This window comes from Mauremys mutica, chromosome 4, assembly GCF_020497125.1.
Source record: "Mauremys mutica isolate MM-2020 ecotype Southern chromosome 4, ASM2049712v1, whole genome shotgun sequence".
NCBI classification, from domain to species: domain Eukaryota; kingdom Metazoa; phylum Chordata; order Testudines; family Geoemydidae; genus Mauremys; species Mauremys mutica.
In genome coordinates this window covers 8,248,292-8,253,813 of record NC_059075.1, presented here as the reverse complement: position 1 = coordinate 8,253,813, position 5,522 = coordinate 8,248,292, and positions in this window count along the sequence as shown.

Sequence of the window (5,522 nt, the reverse complement as noted above, 5' to 3'; positions counted from 1 at the left end):
GGGACCTCGTTGATGAATGGCAAATAGTAAGGACAAAATTCAGTAGGAATCAATACTTCTGGGGGGAAAAAGCCTCACAATCTGTCACATGTGAGTCCTCAAGTCCCTTGGGATCCTATATTAGAAAAATACACAGCTACCAAGCATTCCTAAATGTAGTAAAAAAATACATTTGTGTAGGCAGTGGGTCTAGGGGGCGCTCGTTACTGTACAGTGACATGCCACTCTCTGTCAAATCTTTGGCTGAGTCAGAAATGACAGATGGCCACCAGCTTGTCCTCTGAGCTCGCTAGACCCACCCTGTTCTGGCTGCCCTTCACTCACATTATTTAGGGTATGGCTACACTTGCGAGTTGCAGCGCTGGTGGAGGCTTTCCAGCGCTGCAATTAGTAAGTGGCCACACCTGCAGGGCACATCCAGCGCTGCAACTCCCTGACTGCAGCGCTGGCTGTACACCTGGCTCAGCATGGGGAATAAAGATTGCAGCGCTGGTGCTGCAGCGCTGGTCATCAAGTGTGGCCACACACCAGCGCTGTTATTGGCCTCCAGGGTATTAGCAGATATCCCAGAATGCTTTTATAAATTACTCTCTTTGTTTTGTTGTGAACTCGGAGCTCCGTTGATCCGTTGATCCCGGAGCTGCTTATCTACAAACACAGCTCCTGTTTGCTGTGATCAATCTGTGAACAATCAAATGAGATAATGAGGCAGGCAGGGAGTGAGTGTTTGCTTGACAGAAACGGGGCAGAGGGGAGAGAGGGAGTCCGTTGGCTGCAGGCTGTTTGCAGTTAAGAGTTAAGGGTAAGGGATCAGGAACATGTTCTGATTTTTCAAGGCAGGAAGGTAACACACAGTGTTGGCTCCAAAAATCCACTCTCTCTCTCTCGCCCGCTTCCTGTCACACTACGCCCCACTCCACCCCCATCTTTTGAAAAGCACGTTGCTGCCACTTGAATGCTGGGATAGCTGCCCATAATGCATCACTCCCAACAGCGCTGCAAATGCTGCAAATGTGGCCACACACCAGCGCTGGTAGCTGTGAGTGTGGCCACACACCAGCGCTGGCCCTGCACAGCTGGACGACCAGCGCTGCAACTACCAGCGCTGCAGATTTGTAAGTGTAGCCATACCCTTAGATGTGACCTAAGAAAAACGGTTCCTTAGTTAAAATTAAGAGAAGCAGCATGGCCTAGTGGTTAGGTCACCGGCCTGGGCACCTGGGTTCTATTCCTGCCTCTACTAGCGACCGGCCATGCAACCATGGATGGGTAATTTTGCCTCTGTTCCCCTTCCTGTTCAACTATCTTGCATATTTAGACTAAGATCTTTGGGCAGAGATCATCTCTGCCCATATGTACGTACAGCGCCGAGCACAAGGGTGGCTGGGGCACTACAGGAACACAACTAATCACCCTAACAAAGACAAGGTTCCCATCTACGGTCAATCTAAACTTTGCAGGAGGAGGAGACAGTGTTGTTGTCTCATTGTTTTCTTGTACTCTCCTTTCTGTAGCCATCTCTTGCCTTATACTTAGACTGTAAGCGCTTTGGGGCAGTGACAGACTTTTTGTTTGGTGTTTGTACAGTACCTCGCCCAATGGGGCATTGGCCCCTGACTGGGGCTCCGAGGCGTTATCATGTATTTTTACAGACTGATTCAGAAATACGAGTTAGGATCAGCAATTCCTTCTGTGCATCTATGAAGCTGTAGCTCTGACAGGAAAAAATATAAAGTTTTGTTACTGAAATTTGGTCAATTTCCCATATTTCTCCTTTCTTCAGACATGATCTTATATTTGCCAGTTATCGAAGGATAAGGAATTATCACTGTTCAGCACAAAGAGGCAAAAATATAAATGGGATGTGGGAAGCTTTAATCATCCTCAAAGAGTCTCAAATACTCTTCCCTAAAATTATTTCACACAATCAGAAAGTTATCACAGAGATCTGGAGCATCACAATGCATAGAGCCCCAGTATTCGGACATTACGTGATTTAATATCGTTGTCACTAACCTCATGTTGTCCGTGAAGACTTGCCTCGTTCTTAATCAAAATGTTTACAATGGTGTTACAGTTGCTGTCTGTCTGCACCTTGTCAATTGCAGGATTGTAACTCATCACACTTCTCCAGATGTTTAACATTTGCTTTTAAAGAGGTCGGATCAGTCCATGTGATTGAAAGGCAACTTCGTCTGCAGTTCAAGCCTTACAAATAATTGTATTGGAAGATGAGGGAATAGACCAGACAAGGAACAATGTATTGGTAGCTCACATTTTCTCCTATATTTACCCAGTTGGCTTTTTGTGGGCAGGATCATCTTTCCTACAGCCCCTAGCACCAATGCACCCTCATTGGACCCCGTAATATATTAAGTTGGAACAGCCTCCGACATTGCTGTGGCTAAAAAGGGAGTATGATGGTGGTGACAGACCTATCTCCTTCATTATTGTCTAGCATAAAGTCTGCAGGGCTCCAATTCCCACCCCACCCCCACCCCGGGCCTGCACCTGTTAATGAGTTCTTTGAGGGCATTGTGCTAGACTCTAAAGAGAAATGAGGGGTGGGGATCACTTCTAGGGTCTTTTAAACAATACAGGGCTACACAAGAAGTATATCAGATAAAATGCTGCCATTCAGTTCACATGCCATTTAGATCTTCTACAATAGCTTTAAGAAAGAATAGAAACACCGTAACTCAGAAGGAGAAAAACAAACAATATGAGCCTTATACAAACTCAGAGCCAGTTCCTTGGACTGTATCCTGGCTGCTTTGCATTGCACAAAGGAGCTGGAAAACTGCCCTCGAATGACAGTAGGGAATTCCCCTAATGTAAGAGTAAGTGATGTAAAGCAAATGCTGGGTGATTTGGAGCCAGCTGTACGCTGCAGTGGCACGTCGGGGTGGGCTGGTGCTGGGAAGGGGCTGGCGTTGGTGACTGGGTGGGATCAGAACGTACTGCACTCCAGGCAGTCCTCACTGGCATAATTCTACAGCTGGGGCTTGCGACCTCAGTTTGGAAAAGTTAAAGCCTGGTTAGAAACCTTCGGGTAGAAGGTGGGCTGCTAATGGGAAGAAGTAGCATCTTCCGTCCCTGACACAGATGCGTGGGGCAGGACAGTGGGTGGTCCAACAGCAAACAGCAGCCAACACATGGTGGCAGGTCACTGGTGATGGTAAATGACTTTCATGCAACCTGTGCTACCATGAAAACATTCTGCATCAGAGCAGGAAAGCAGCTGACTTCAGTGGGAGCAGGGTTGCGCCATTCATGAGTCAACATGCAGACATTATTTCATATGCTTAGGAATAGGAAAGGCATCTGAATGCCACAATTAAGACAAGCCGGGTGATTCTCTTAGCACTTTAGGCAAACCTTGCTCAGGCACCGCTTTGCAAGTGACCGCTCTCTTGAGTCATTCGTAACTTTCGCCTGATCACATTGCATTTGTTTCCAGAAACATACAAAATAAATAAAAAGGCCCTACTGCATGGTTTAAACAAAAAGTATTCACTGCTGGAGTAGGTGTCCAGAAAAGCCAGTGTTTGGTAGCCAGAAGGTAGGAAAAAGACACTGTTCCTTGCTCCACTTTAACTGTACCCTTCAGTGTCATTGCAGAGCTCACTGGTTTGTCACTGTTCAGAACCATGTGCTGAAAATTACCCAGACCTTAGTCACACCTTTATGGTGCAGCCAGTGGCTGATGGTGCTGTCAAACCGCCCTTGGGGTCTCTCCCGGAAGAATTGTGTTTCAGGCGTAGACCCACTGTAAGGTCTGAGAACTTTTTCTGCAGCAGAAAGTCACATCCTCACATGCCAGCTAAATGGCATCAAATGGGCTGCTAAGAAGGCAATCCTGTCCTAAGAGTACCCACCATCGCCAGATCAAGAAACAGATCTTAAGATGTTTACAGACAACAAAAATGATCAGGGGTATGGAACGGCTGCCGTATGAGGAGAGATTAATAAGACTGGGACTTTTCAGCTTGGAAAAGAGACGACTAAGAGGGGTATGATAGAGGTCTGTAAAATCATGACTGTTGAGGAGAGAGTAAATAAGGAAGTGTTATTTACTCCTCATAACACAAGAACTAGGGGCCACCCAATGAAATTAATAGGCAACAGATTTAAAACAAAAGGAAGTATTCACACAATGCACAGTCAATCTGTGGAACTCCTTGCCAGAGGATGTTGTGAAGGCCAAGACTATAACAGGGTTCAGAAGAGAACTAGATAAATTCATGGAGGATGGGGTCCATCAATGGCTATTAGCCAGGATGGGCAGGGATGGTGTCACTAGCTTCTGTTTGCCAGAAGCTGGGAATGGGCGACAAGGGATGGATCACTTGATGATTCCCTGTTCTGTTCAGTCCCTCTGGGGCACCTGGCATTGGACACTGTTGGAAGACAGAATTCTGGGTAAGATGGACCTTTGGTCTGACCCAGTATGGCCATTCTCATGTTCTTAACTTTCTTTGATAGCATTCTGTCTGGCAAGGAATCCCTTCTCAACGGTTGTGACTGGTAAATCTATACTTCTTTATTGTTTTGCCTTTATGGTCCAGGGCCGGCTCTACCATTTTTGCTGCCTCAAGCAAAAACAAAAAAAAAGCCACTCGGACTGTGCCACCCCAAGAATGGCTGAAATGCCTCCCCTTTAGCATGTGCCGCCCCAGGCATGTGCTGCCTCCGCTGGTGCCTGGAGCTGGCCCTGTTATGGTCCCTACTTCTCTATTGTTTATCTGGATGGTCTCTGTCTGATTCGTTGTTTGTGTCAGTCTTTTGGATAACTCATTTTGCAAGATTTAAATCAACTAAGGTGGTGGGGTCTGATTGGTTAAAGAACTGTTTTGTAATGGGCTCGGGTTGGTGAAAAATCCTGTTTTGTAGGACTTTAGACATTATTGCTTAAGGTCTAGTGAAGTAGGACCCAAATTTTAACTATATAAACTAGGGTCCAAAAGGAAGTTCTTTGGAACCTAACTACAGGGCACAGCCCAAGGTCAGAGCTGCCGGACCTCAACCCCCTGCCAACCACACTGTGCAGGAAGCTGGAGCGCCGGACAATCTAATTTTGACTGGCCACCAAGAAAAGTTCGACTGCCTTATTGGGAGTGGTGCGCATTGCTTAGTGTGTGTATTCTGTTTTGGTGACTGTTAGTAAATAGAGGTTAAGGCTATTACCATGTAAGGATCTTTCACTAAAGCCCCCATAAATCCACAGCCAATTACAGCCAGAGCCCTAGGAATGCAGTAAGGGTTGGTACTTATATTAACCAGGTTACGTCCAGCCCTAGGGACTGGGAAAGGGCGGGTGCCTAAATGAACTGGGTTATGCCTTGAGCCCACAGAAGGGTAAAGGCGGGATGCCCTAGAATGTGTGGGTAACTCCGCAGGGCACAAGCACAGAACAACTCTAAGCCGGTTAGAGCGACGGATGCCTGAGCCGTGACAGGGCAATATAGAAAGTGAATGAATATAGGGCTGGATCCTCCCCTGCATTGGAAAATCCCCCCTAG